The sequence below is a fragment of the Stegostoma tigrinum genome, chromosome 12 (genome assembly GCF_030684315.1).
Source record: "Stegostoma tigrinum isolate sSteTig4 chromosome 12, sSteTig4.hap1, whole genome shotgun sequence".
Taxonomy (NCBI): Eukaryota; Metazoa; Chordata; class Chondrichthyes; order Orectolobiformes; family Stegostomatidae; genus Stegostoma; species Stegostoma tigrinum.
The window spans coordinates 15921704-15936460 of record NC_081365.1 but is presented as its reverse complement, the minus strand read 5'-3'; the positions used below and the strand labels follow the sequence as shown (position 1 = coordinate 15936460).

The 14757-nt window shown below is 43.5% G+C and overlaps 1 protein-coding gene across 1 annotated transcript in view; it reads left to right on the top strand.

Moving 5' to 3' along the window:
* The first annotated feature begins 13220 nt into the window (after positions 1 to 13220).
* Positions 13221 to 14757, top strand: part of LOC125457291 (interferon-induced GTP-binding protein Mx-like) — a 38275-nt gene continuing 36738 nt past the window's right edge. The window contains exon 1 of the mRNA XM_048541308.2: positions 13221 to 13313. The gene's annotated coding sequence lies outside the window, so the exon portion shown is untranslated. The remainder of the gene's footprint in view (positions 13314 to 14757) is intronic.

Below are 14757 nucleotides of genomic sequence, written 5' to 3'. Positions count from 1 at the left end.
GGTGCATATATGGAATGGGCTGCCAGAGAAAGTGGTTGAAGCAGCAACTTTAAAAAAAAACATTTGGATAGGTAATAAAATGTGATGCTGGATGAACACAGCAGGCCAAGCAGCATCTCAGGAGCACAAAAGCTGATGTTTCGGGCCTAGACCCTTCATCAGAGCTCTGGGCGGGATGAGGTTAGTAGGTACACTCAGCACTTTCCCTTGCAATGGCAGGAAGTGCTACACTTGCCCCCACACCTCTTCCCTCACCCCCATCCCAGGCGCCAAGATGACTTTCAACATCAAGCTGATGTTCACCTGCACATCTGCTGATGTGGTGTACTGTATCTACTGTACCCGTTGTGGCTTCCTCGACATTGGGGAAACCAAGCGGAGGCTTGGGGACCGGTTTGCAGAACACCTACACTCGGTTCGCAATAAACAACTGCACCTTCCAGTCGCAAACCATTTCAACTCCCCCTCCCATTCCTTAGATGACATGTCTATCCTGAGCCTCCTGGAGTGCCATAATGATGCCACCCGAAGGTTGCAGGAACAGCAACTCATATTGAGAACCCTGCAGCCCAATGGTATCAATGTGGATTTCACCAGCTTCAAAATCTCACCTCCCCCCAGTGCCTCCCAAAATCAGCCCAGCTCGTCTCCACCTCCCTAACCTGTTCTCCCTCTCACCTATCCCCTCCTCCCACCTCAAGCCGCATCTCCATTTCCTACCTACTAACCTCAACCCGCCCCCTTGACCTTTCCATCCTCCCTGGACTGACATATCCCCTCCTTACCTCCCCACCTATACTCTCAGCTCCACCTATCTTCTCCTCTGTCCATCTTCGGTCCACCTCCCCCTCTCTCCCTATCTATTTCAGAACTCTCTCCCCATCCCCCTTTTTTGATGAAGGGTCTAGACCCGAAACATCAGCTTTTGTGCTCCCAAGATGCTGCTTGGCCTGCTGTGTGCATCTAGCCCCACATTTTGTTATCTTAAGTTTATGCCTCCTCATCTTAGATTCCCTATGCAACATTTTCTCTCTTTCTATGCTATCAAGATATAGGAGCAGAATTACGCCATTTGACGCATCAAATCTGCTCCATCACTCGATCATAAGTTTTTCAATCCCATTCTCCTACCTGCTCCCTGTAACCCTTAATCCCCTTACCAATTATACACCAGTCTATTACTGTATTAAATACACATAATAACTTGGCCTTGACAACCCTCTGTGGCAATGAATTTCACAGATTCACCATCCTCTGTCTATAAGAATTCCTCTTTATCTCAGTTATGGGTCATCCCTTCAATCAGAGATTGTACCTTCCAGTCTTAGTCTCTCCTTCTAGTGGAAACATCTTCTCCACATTCATGCTATCCAGGCATCTTGGTATTCTGTAAGTTTCAACCAGATCTCTTCTCCTCCTTCTAAACTCCATTGAATACAGACCTAGAGTCTTCAACTGCTTCTCATATGCCAAGCCCATCATCCCAGGGAACATTCTTGCAAACCTTCTCTGGACCTCCTCCATTCCTCCCTTAGATACGGAGCCCAAAACTGCTCGCAATGTTCCAAATGCAGTCCAACCAGAGCCTTAGAGCCTCAGCAGTACATCTCTGCTCTTGTATTCAAGTCTCCTTGAGAGCAGAGACAAGAGCAGATACTAAGGAGCTTGAAGTTGGAGTCTAGGTATCAGATTAAGTGATAATAAAAGGTTGGCAGAAACTGTGAAATTTCTGTAGAATGGTCACAGCACAGAAGGAGTCTATTCAGTCCACCGTGTAAATGCCAGCCCTCTGTAAGAGCAACTTACCTTGCCCCAACCTCTTGTCTTTTCCTCATAGCTTGACAATTTATCTTCTCTTCAGATAATTATTTAATTTCCATTTGAACGCAATGACTCACCCTGCCTCCACCACAGTCTAAGGCAAAACACTCCAGGCCCTAACCACATTTCACGTGGAGAAAAAATGCTTTTCCTTATGATGCCTTCAGATTTTAGCATATGTCGGTATCCTGTGGTTTGCATTCCAACAATGGGAATGGTTTGTATCCTGTCTCTTCTTCATTTTCAAACAGGGGGAGATGCCATGCTAACAACCTCCTTGATAACTGTCTCAAACCTCACCGGTTACACCAACCCATTTTTAACACTTGATCAAGTTTCCACTCAATTTTTACTACTCCAAGGAGATCAACCCAACTTCTCCAATCTAGCCACATGTAAAAAGTCCTGTGCCCCTGGAGCTATTTTCATAAATCCGTTTTGTACTCTCCACAGTGAGCTGAGGGTTTTTCTTCTGTGCCTGAAATCTGCCTTGCAAAAACCACAATGTTAACAACATGCATTTTTCACCAGCTGCCTTTTAATAAAGAAGAAAATTTGTGTTAGGGAGGCAACAGCCAGGGATGCAAAAAAAAACTGACACCTGATGAGGTTTCAGATATGGCTGAGATGAAAATGGAAAAGCGAAAGAGAGAGTGATATTCTTTGCAAGCTAATGAAATGGCATTGTTATTCTCAACAGAAACCAGAAATTTGGAGGTTAAGTCTTTCCCATACTGATAATTAGGCATTATTGATTTCACCTATGGACAGTGGTCTCCTCATGTTATGTATGAATCAGTGCACTGCCAAAACAGCAGTTTCAACATACTGCAAGAATATTTCCACAGCTTCTGCAACATCTGACCAAAGTCTTCAAGATATTAATAAGAAAACACAGGGTAGATAAATTATTTCCACTGTTTGGGAACTCCTGGACTAGGAGCACCTGCTGAGAATTAGGGCCCAACTGTTCCGCAGATATGTTAGGAAGCACTTCTACAAACAAAGGAACTCTCTTCCACAAATGGAAGTGAATGCTGAATCTGTTCTTCATTTTTATCTAAAATAGATCAACTTTTGTTAAGCAGACGCATTAAGCATTATGGGCGAAAGGCGGGTATATGGAGTTAGGCCACAGATCAACCATGGTCTCATTGGTAGACGAACAGGAGGCTGGAAGAACACAGCAAGCCAGGCAGCATCTGGAGGGAAGGAGAACATTTCGGGTATTGTCCTTCTTCAGGACCCCTTGGATAATCATTCAATGATCTCTTTGAATGGTGGAAGAGGCATGCTTTCCTTCAATGGGCGGGGTATTGAGTACAAGAGTTGGCAGGTCATGTTGCAGTTGTATAGGACTTTGGTTCGGCCACATTTGGAGTACTGTGTACAGTTCTGGTCGCCACGTTACCAAAAGGATGTGGATGCTTTGGAGAGGGTGCAGAGGAGGTTCACCAGGATGTTGCCTGGTATGGAGGGTGCTAGCTATGAAGAGAGGTTGAATATATTAGGATTATTTTCATTGGAAAGACGGAGATTGAGGGGGGACCTAATTGAGGTCTACAAAATCATGACGTGTATAGACAGGGTGGATAGCAAAAAGCTTTTTCCCAGAGTGGGGGACTCAATTACTAGGGGTCATGAGTTCAAAGTGAGAGGAGGAAAGTTTAAGGGAGATATGTATGGAAAGTTCTTTACACAGAGGATGGTGGGTGCCTGGAACGCGTTGCCAGCCGAGGTGGTAGACGCAGACACGTTAGCGTCTTTTAAGATATATTTGGACAGGTACATGGATGGGCAGGGAGCAAATGGACACAGACCGTTAGAAAATAGATGACAGGTTAGACAGAGGATCTTGATCAGCGCAGGCTTGGAGGGCTGGAGGGCCTGTTCCTGTGCTGTAATTTTCTTTGTTTCTTTGTTTGAGGGGCTGAATGACCTCCTCCTGTTTTCTATGTTCCTATAAGAATGACCTGAGATATTTCTGCGAGCCATAGAGTCATAGAGATGTACAGCACAGAAACAGACCCTTCGGTCAAAACCGTTCATGCCAATCAAATATCTTTTATATATTTATTCCCATTTGCTAGCATTTGGCCCACATCTCTCTAAACCATGACTATTCATATACCCATCCAGATACCTTTTCAAGGTTGTAATTGTACCAGCCTCCACCAACTCCTCTGGCAGTTTATCCCACGCACGCACCACCCCTTATTTGAAAAATGTTCCCCTTAGATCCCTTTTAAATCATCCCCCCTAATCTTCACCCTAATCCAATGTCCTCTACTTTTGCACCGCCCTACTCTTTGGAAGATACCTTGTCTATTCATCATATCTATGCGCCTCATGTTTTCATAATCTTCTATAAGGTCACCCCCCTCAGCCTCCGACACTCCAGGGCAAATAGCCCCGACCTATTCAGCTTCGCCTTACAGCTCAAACCCTCCAACCCTGGCAACATACTTATAGAATATTTTAAACCCTTAAAGTTTCACAGCATCTTTCCGATAGCAAGGAGACTAGAATTGAAAGTTGGATTCTAGGTTCAACGCAGCTTGCAATGTGGCTGACCTTATTGGATCTCTCTGTGTTTTTTGACTTGATGTGAATGCCACTCTCACTCAGGGATGTTCCGCTGACGACATTTGAATGGGGTTACTGAAGATCCCACAAAACATTAAAGGGGTCTCTCATTTTTCTTGAAGATAAATCAGGTGCCAAACTTTGGTGGAAAGTTATGGACAAGGGAAAGAAGTATTCTCCTTAGAATAGAGAAAGTCAAAGGCATACCTCATTGAGTTGCTCAAATTTTCTTTCATTCATTTACAGGATTTCGGCGCTACTGGTTGGGCCAGCGTTTATTGTCCACCCCTAGTTGCCCTTGAGAAGATGGTGATGAACTCCAACCTTGAACTGCTGTAGCCCATGTTCTGTAGGTAGACCTAAGGATGGAGTTCCAGGATGATGAGCCAATGTTCCCTCTAAACTGTGCAGCCATATGGTATGCAGTCTGTCCAAATGGCCATGCACACCAATCAGTGTTCCAATGCATTGACATCCAGATTTTCCAGTTACTTCTGTGCATGCATCTCAGGACTCCATCCTGTTAGTGGAAAAATGAAGGGAAACAGATTTTGACTCAGCAGCAGTAAAGGAACAGCAATATATTTGTAAGTCAGGATGTCTAGCAGCTTCGATGGGAATTTGCAGAAGGCTCTGCCTGTTCGTCGAGATGGTAATGGCTGTGGGCTTGGAAGAAGCTGATGAAATTGCCGTTATGAACTTCTGCAATGCATCTTGTAGATGGTACAACACTGCTGTTGCTGAGCATTGGCGACTGAGAGAGTGGATTTTCTGAAAGTTGTACCAATCAAGTGGACCGCTTTGGGCACAGTGTCTCTTGAGTGTCATTAGAGCTGCAATCATCCAGGCAAGTCCACAATATTCCATCACATTCCTGATCTGTGCCTTGTAGATGATGGGCAGGTTTTGGGGAGACAGGAGATGAATTATTTGCAGTAGTATTCCTAAGCTCTGATCTGCTTTTGTAGCCACAGTATTATTGTGGCTTGTCCATTTGAACTTCTGGACAAGTGTAATGCCACAGGATGTTGGTAGTGGGGCAGTCAGTGATGCTAATGCCATTTAATTTCAAGGGATGATGTTTAGATTCTCTCTTGTTAGAGATGGTCTTTGCTGGGCACTTCTGTTGCATGAGTCTAGGGTGTGGGTGCGTACTTTCATGAAAGTGGAATCACTGGTGGTGAGGAAGGTGTTTTGTATGCTTGCCTTTATTAATCAGTGCTTTGACTATAGGAGTTGGCATATCATGTTATGGCTCTACAAAACATTGGTAAAGCCACTTTTAGAATACTGTGTTCAATTCTTCTCACCCTTCTATAGGAAAGGTGTTGTTAAACGTGAGAGGGTCCAGGGAAGATTTACAAGGATGCTGTTGGGATTGGAGGAGTTGAGCTATAGGGAGAGGTTGAATAGGTTGGGGCTTTTATCCCTGGAAGATTGGAGGCTGAGAGGTGACCTTTATAGAGATTTACAACATCATGAAAGTCATGGATAGAGTGAGTAGCCAAGGGCTTTCTCAAAGTTGGGGGAGTCCAAAGCTAGAGGACATAGTTTTAAGATGAGAGGGAAAAGATTTAAAAAGGATCTGTGGGGCAACTGTTGTTGTGCCGAGGGTGGTGTATATATGGAATAAGTTGCCAGACTACGTGGCAGAGGCTAATATAATTGCAACATTTAAAAGGCATTTAGATGGGTAAACGAATAGGAAGGGTTTAGAGATTAATGGGTCAAATGCTGCCAAATAGGACTAGTTCAGATTGGGCTGTCTGATCGGCGTGGGTGAGTTGGACCCAAGCATCTCTTTCTGTGCTATATGGCTCTATGAATGTTACTTATCACTTGTCAGTCCAATCCTCACACTGATAGGGTAAGTAGCAAGAAAGCAAGACTTATGAATGGGGTTTTCTCCTAGTATGTAGAGTAAGACATTTTATGCCATTTATATCCAGAATAAAAGCTAAAATCTCTAGACTAGAGAGATAGGGGCTTAAATCATATTGTCTTTATTTCCTATTGAATCCATGGTACGCTTTTTCTTGGAGGTCTTGTGGTACAGTTGATAACTTCACTCCTCTGTGAGTCAGACACTCCAGGTTCAACTCCCACTCTCTGACTGACTGCAAACAATGCTCTGCTTATAATGGGGCCAAATAGCTTTGAGTATTGACCTGTAATTCCTGCCATCACGCACCAATGTCAGGAGGCAAAACTGGAAGAAGCTCCTGCTCGGCCATGTGGTGTAAGGAATTCTAGACCCTTTAACATCGCCGTCCACAGCTCTAGGCTCCAAAGTGAATGTAAAAATTCACGTTACCACGGCAACTGGAGCACGGCACCACTAACACCACCCACATCTTTTATTTCAGGATAGGATTTCAGACACATTTGTAGCTAGCAAGGAACTAGTTAATGTTCTGTGGTTAAGATACTGCACGATGTAGGTGGTGCTAAGAGGAAATGAGACATTTTATTTGTGGTAGAACTCTGATGAAACTCCACTAGCAAGTATTCCTGGTCTATGAAAGAGGAAAGTCACATGATTTTCAGTAATTCACATGGAAAATGCAAAAGAACTCAAAGACATTTTGAGTTTAGTCACATTAAACTGTCAAGTATCTCCTTTGTTTGCTAATATCTTTTAATCTATCATCATGTCTAATGTCCGTGACTCTCCTTGTACTTTTTGCCAAATAACTTGCCCCATCATGTCGCGAATTTCCTCCCACGATAAGGTGCTCTCCAACTGAGAAGAAGTAGAAAGTGGGTGGCTGGAATGAAAGACATGATGTTTGGAATGGACTTCAGTACCCAGTGAGAAATGCTTTTACTCAGTGCCTCTGCTTTCATCCTGAAGATATTGGGCAGATGCAATTCGAGGCAAACTATCAATCATGAAAAACAGATGAACTGAATCATGTCACCGTGTATGGCTGCCAGGGACATTTCTCCAGTAGATGTTCACTTGTGATCAGGAACAAACATCCTGAGGACCTTAGCAGGAGAATTATGCACAACAGCATTTGTGACACTTGATGAGGCAGCAGAAAAGATTGATGCAGTACTCATTATCTCAGATGTAACGTCTACCCATTTGTCTCCTCTCTCCCCAGTATCCAAGGGTCCAAACATACCTTCCAGGTGAAGCAGCACCTTACCTGCACTTCCCACAATCTAGTGTGCAGATTGCTGCTCACAATGTGGTCTACTCTGCATTGGAGAAGTGAAACATAGACTGGGTGATCACTTTGCAGAACATCTATGTTCTGCCTGCAAAAAGTACCCTGAGCTTTCAGTTTCCTGGCACTTTAACACAATACCCTGCTCCCTGATCAATATCTCTTTCTCAGGCTTGCTGCAGTGTTCCAGTAAAGCTCAGAGCAAGCTTGGAAGACCAACACCTCATTTTCCACTTGGGCACCCTGCAGCCCTCTGGACTCAATATCAAGTTCAATAATTTTAGGGCCTGAACTCTCCCATGTCCCAGCCCCCCACCCCTCACACCAGGGCTTGGTATCACAGCCTGCCATTACGGCATACCTATTGTTAGCCACTAACACTCTCCATTAACAGCAATTCACTCTCCTAGCCAGATCATTATCAATTCCTTTGTCTGTCCAACTGTTCTTCTCTCTCTTTCAGCTCTTCTGCACCTATTAGTTACTCCTTATCCCCACTCCTGACCTTATCATCTGCATATAAGCCAACATTGTCCTAGGTGGCATCAATTCTGATGAAGGGCCATTGGACCTGAAATGTTAACTCTGATTTTCCCTTTACAGATGCTGCCAGACCTGCTGAGCTTTTCCAGCAACTTCTGTTTTTGTTCCTGATTTGCAGCATCCACGGTTCTTTCGACTTTTATTTTATTGAAGGTTGTTAAGTTACCAATCTCAACTCGCCTCCCAGGTAATGTATCCAGATTCTCACCTCCCCCTCGATGAGAAACATTTTCCTCAAATCTCCTTCAAGCCTCCTGCCTTTCACCTCAAAATTATGCTCCTTTGTTAATGACCCTTCAACTAAGAGGAATAGCTGCTTCCTGTCTACTTTGTCCTTGCCCACAAATAATCTTATCCATCTCAATCAGATACCACCTTCTCTGCACTGAAGAAAACAATGAGTCCTTCAGCCTCACTTCATTGTGAAACTGTTCCATCCCAGGCAACATTTTGAAGAAAATCTTCTGTAACCCCTCCATTGCAATCATATCCTTCTTAGAGTACAATGATCAAAACTGCATTCAGTTCTCCACTTTTGGCATGACCAATGTTCCTGAAAAATTGGCATAACATTGGTACACTGCATTAGATTTATATTAAAGATGTAGGGTATCATTTCAGGCTGGATTAGGACTATAAACCTTGTAAGCATTGTAAACTGTGTGGAGGATAGTGACAGAATTCATAAGGATATGGGCAGATGAATGCAGCAGATGTCTGCATGATAGGTAAAATGTAATGAAGAGAAATGTGAAGTGACTGTTCCATGAAGAACATGGTGAGCCAATCTAAAATAAAGAACACAATTCTGTGGAGGGTTCAGGAATAGTGGGACGTGCGCATGCAGGCATACAAATCATCGAAATGCTGAATTTAGAAAGCAGAAACAGAGAGTACGAAAGGAGCTTCTAAAACACTGAATTGTGATGTTGTGTGCATTTCTGGGCATCCCTCTTTAGGAAGAATGTGAAGATTTTAGAGAGAATGCAAGAACAATTTACAGGAATAGTTCCAGGAATGACGGATTACAGTTGTGATGCTAGACTAAACAGGCAGGTGCAGCAGATGGTGAAAAAGGCAAATGATATGTTGGCCTTAGCAAGAGAATTCAAGTACAGGAGCTAGGATGTCTTACTGCAATTGTGTAAGGCTTGGGTGAGGCCACAGCTGGAGTATGGTGTGCAGTTCGAGTCTCTTTATCTGTGGAAGGATGTTCTGGTGATGGGAGGAGTGTAACAAAGATTTATCAGACTGATTCTTAGGATGGCAGGACTGTCATAGGCTGGAATGACCAGGACCATGTTAGTTGGCGTGGTGGCTTAGTGGTTAGCACTGCTGCCTCACAGCACCAGGGACTCAGATTTTTCAGGTACCCTCAGCATTAAAAACATTGCCTCACACATCTCCTTTAAAATTTCCACCTCTTACGTTAAACCTGTCCCCCGCACTTTAGCCTGACCCCAACTCACCCAGCTCCTCCCACCTCCAGTATTTGACATTTCCATCCTGGGAAAAAGGCATAACTATCCGTCCGATCCATGCCTCTCGTAATTTTATATATTTTTATCAGGTCACCCATCAGCCTCTGATGTTCAAGTAAAAACAATCCACGTTTCCTTTCCTTATAGCTAATACATTCAAGTCCAGGCAACATCCTGATAAATCTCTTTTGCATTCCCTTCAAAGTTTCCACATCCTTCCAATAACATGGCAAATAGACCTGCACACAATATTCCAAGTGTTGCCTAACTAAAGTTTCATACAGATGCAACATTACATACCAACCTTTGTACTGAATGTCCTAACCAATGAAGGAAAGCATGCTGTAAGCCTTCTTTATCACCTTATCCACCTGTATTGCCACTTTCAAGGAGTTAAGGACTTGTGCCCCAAGATCCCTCTGTATATTAAATGCCTAAGAGTCCAGTTTTTTGCTAAATACTTTCCTCTTGCATTTGATCTCCCAAAATGCATCACCTTTCATTTGTTTTGAACTCCAGTGAATATCATAAAATCATAGAATCCTTACTGTGTGGAAGCAGGCCATTTGGCCCATCATCTCAACATTAACGCTCCAAAAAATCCCACCAAGACCCATCCCCCAATCCTATCTCTGTAACCCTGCAATTCCCACGGATAATCCACCTAGATACTATGGGCAATTTAGCATGGCCAATTCACCTAACTTTGTTTTAGGTATTTATTTTTTGTGGGATGAGGATGTCACTCGCTGGGCCAGCATTTCTTGCCCACCCCTAATTGCCCTTGAGAAGGTGATGGTGAACTTCCTTCTTGAACTGCTGCAGTCCACCTGCTGTGGGTAGACCCACAACACCTTTAGGGAGGGAATTCCAGGATTTTGACTTAGCAACAGTGAAGAAATGGTGATATATTTCCAAGCTAGGATGGTGAGTGGCTTGGAGGGGAACATGATGGTAGTGGTATTGCCATATCTCTGCTGTCATTGTAGACAGAAATGGTCATGGGTTTGGAAGGTGCTGTCTGAGGATCTTCAGTGAAATTCTACACTGCATCTTGTATATAGTACACACTGCTTGGTACTGACTGCTGGTGGTGGAGGGAGTAGATGCTTGTGGCTGTAGTGCCAATCAAGTGGGCTGCTTTGCCCTGGATGGTGTCAACTTCTTGAGTACTGCTGGAGCTGCAGTCATCCAGGCAAGTGGGGAGAATTCCATCACACTCTTGACTTGTGCCTTGTGGATGCAGCTTTGGGGAGTCAGGAGATGTGTTGCTAGCCTCTGACCTGCTCTGTAGACACTCTGTGTGTGTGGTGAGTCCAGTTGAATTTCTGCTCAATGATAACTCCCCCTAGAATGTTGACAGTGACGGAAACTCCATTGAGTATCAAGGGTGGTGGTTAGATTGTCTCTTATCGGTGATGTTCATAGCTCCACATTTGTGTCGTGCAAATGTTACTTGTCACTTGTCAGCCCAAGCCTGAATATTGTTCAGAGCTTGTTGCATGTAGACATGGTCTGTCTCAGAATCTGAGGAGTCATAAATAGTTAGCGAGTTTTGAGAAGATTTGTAGCTCAGGTTGCGGTTCTGGATGTAAGTTTTCTCGCTGAGCTGGAAGGTTCGTTTTCAGATGTTTCGTCACCATTCTACGTAACATCAACAGTGAGCATCCTGTGAAGCGCTGGTGTTATGTCCCGCTTTCTATTTATGTGTTTAGGTTTCCTTGGTTTGGTGATGTCATTTCCTGTGTTGATGTCATTTCCTGTGTTTGGTGATGTCATTTCCTGTTCTTTTTCCTCAGAGGGTGGTAGATGGGCTCCAAACCAATGTGTTTGTTGATGGAGTTCCGGTTGGAATGCCATGCTTCTAGGAATTCTCGTGCATGTCTCTGTTTGGCTTGTCCTAGGATGGATGTGTTGTCCCAATCAAAGTGGTGTCCTTCCTCATCTGTATGTAAGGATACGAGTGATAGTGGGTCATGTCGTTTTGTGGCTAGTTGATGTTCCTGTACCCTGGTGGCTAGCTTTCTGCCTGTTTGTCCAATGTAGTGTTTGTCACAGTTCTTGCAAGGTATTTTGTAGATGACGTTCGTTTTGCTTGTTGTCTGTATAGGGTCTTTTAAGTTTATTAGCTGCTGTTTTAGTGTGTTGGTGGGTTTGTGGGCTAGCATGATGTACAGGTTAATTTGAATTGGGGCTGAATTTTACCAAAACAATGTCAGCTAAGTATCAATACTTATAGAGGGTTTCTCTTCAAGAGTTCGAGAGAATTGTTTCATGCAATTCTCCACAGCTCACCTTATGGTGCATGCACCACACTTCTTTGGTATGTGGTTTTTGCTATCATGCGCTCATCAGCATCTAAAGTAGGTCTTAGTGCAGGAATAGAAGCTGTGCAACAGGTCAAGTATTTGCAGATGTTTTCCATCCAAGCTGTTCAAGGAAGTTATTACAATCTTTGGAGTAAGCAGGACTTGAGCCCAAGCCTCCTGGCTCAGAGACCACAACAGCCCTCTCCCACACTTCGATGCTGTGTTGCCCTTCCTTAACAATTGTCACTGCCTCTGATCCCAGCATGCTGCTTCCAATCCTAGAGTAAACTCCTCCAGCATCTCCACCACAAAAGAGGTCCCTGATAAACCCTCTTTGACTGTCAGGTGAGTGACCACCCTGGATTGATGATCACCTGCTCCCGTGAATGTCTGGGATCAGTTCCAGCTGATGAATGACTGGGTGACTGACTAATTTCAATTCACCTCCTGTCTGACTGGCCATGAGTTCGTGGACTTTGAATGAATGGAGCCTCCACCCCACCGATCATGTTCAAGCCATAAGACAGTCTGTCCATACCTGGGAGCCACCTAGCAAACCTTCTCTCTCAGTGCCAGTATATCTTTCCTTTGATAAAAAGCTCAAAACCATTCTTCCAAACTCACGACCGCTACTATGGCAGATGATCCATGGGAAAACCAACAACTGCAATTTTCCCTCCAAACTCCTGACTGGAAACAGTTCCTTCGCTGTTGCTGGCACAAAATCCTGGATCTTCCTGCCTTCAGGACATGGACTGCAGCAGTTTAATAAGCTAGCTCACCCACCTTCTCATAGGCAACCAGAAGGATGGGCAATAAGTCCTGGCTCAACCAGTGATCTCCACATCCTGTGAATGAATAAAGATATAATAAGCTGATGATTTATGGCTTTTCTGTTCCTGTATTTTAACTTCGTCTCTTGCTGCTAAAACTCTGACTGCAATCTCAGAGTTGAACCTTTGTTCTCTCAGTTGATCTGATTCCAGTCGATAGGACTGTTGGACAGGTCAGATCTGGCTTGATAGGTCAGATTTATTTATTTTACTTAACACTTATGCTCACTCACTGAAACATTGTCACACAAGGCTGCAGAGTTCTTGCAATAACGAAACTGAAATCTTCTGTTCTCTGACGCAAACTGGGTCAGATGACCCATCTGACTTAATTTCCGAGAAGCTTATCATTGATACCTAGCAACCGTAGATGATTCTTGATTGGATTTGTCATTTTACTTCACTCCCACTCCAACTATAAAAGCAAGACGTAAAGAAGCCCAAATAATTAATTGAGTGCTGTATTCTGGATACAATCTCAGCCTTCCTTTCTCACTAAAGTGCACACAGAAGAGGTACAAGTGCTCCAGGAATTTTTTTGCTCCAAGGCTTGGACATTTGAAGGTTTGTTTGAAAGCTGTATATTTTGCTTTTTTTGCATTCATTCAAATGATGTTTTTATCCCTTGCAGCCCCAGCACTTATCGCCCATGTCCAACAGCCACTAGGAATATAGTGATAAACTGCCTTCTTGAGTTGCCACTGCAAATTATTAGGTTTTGGGGGCTTTTTCAGAGCCTTTGTTTTTATGAGAACAAACTTTGCAATAATTTAACCTATGATATTACTGTATCGAGGTAAAGTTGGAACAAATTGATTAACTTTTGTTCGTAAAAAAAGGCTAAGCAATGATTTTTGCCGTAATTTTACTTCGGATGTACCCATCTCATATTGCCCCTTGCTCTCTGAGCTCTCCTTCACTGTTTTTTCTTTCCTCTCTCTCTCTTTACACTATCTTCTCTTGGTTTGTTTTCCATCTCTCTCCAAGACTTTTGTTTTCATCACTGGCTGCCCAGCGTTTATTGCCCATCTGTTGTTGCCCTCAAGAACTTTATGAAAAGCTGCCTTCTTGAACCACTGCAATCCATGTGCTGTAGGTTGACCCACAATTCCCTTAAGGATGGAATTCCATGATCTTGACCCAGTGACAATGAAGGAACAGCGATATGTTTCCAAATCTAGATGTTGAGTGACTTGGAGGGTGCCTCGCATGTGGTGGCATTCCCATGCATCTTCTGCCCATGTCCTTCTAGATGCAAGTAGTTGTTGGTGTAGAACGTTCTGTCTAAGGATCTTTGTTACATTTCTGTATCTTTTAAACAGTACACACTGCTGCTACTGAGTGTTGGCGGTGGAGGGAGTGGTTATGTGTAGATTCATGACAATCTAGTGGGCTACCTTGCCCTGGATAGTGTCAAGCTTCCTGAGTGTTGGTTGAGCTACACTCATCCAGGCTACATCCATCCCAGTCTACAGTTATCCTGGGTCTTATCTGAAAAACCCCTCCACCTTCCCAATTAATTTCAGTGCCATAACTTTTATGCCTTTTTGCCACCAATCAGCTACAGTTACCTGGTAGTTATTAGCCTTGCATGTGCTTTATATGTTCTACCCTGCCTTGTGAAACATATGGTCTCCTAGCTTACAGACAGACAACTATATTCCATTTTTATATTAACAGTTTATCACAGACAAGCTCAACATCTCAGCTTTTACTACAGTAAGAGTCAAAACATGACATAATTTCCAAAATCTCTATACCTTGTTATCAATTTGTATTGTGCCCTGGTTCTAAGTTTTCCCTTTCCACTATACGCAAGTTTCTAGTAGGGTATGACTTTAATCATTAGTATTCTTGCTACAATATTGTGCCCGTATACTCAGTGTTATTAGAAAGGGTCTTTTACCTGTAGTGTCTGTAGCCCTTGCTCTTCGAGATCATCGGTTGGGAAAGTGTTGAAAGAGGCTTTTAGATTCAATACAATGCATCTTGTCAATGACACACATTG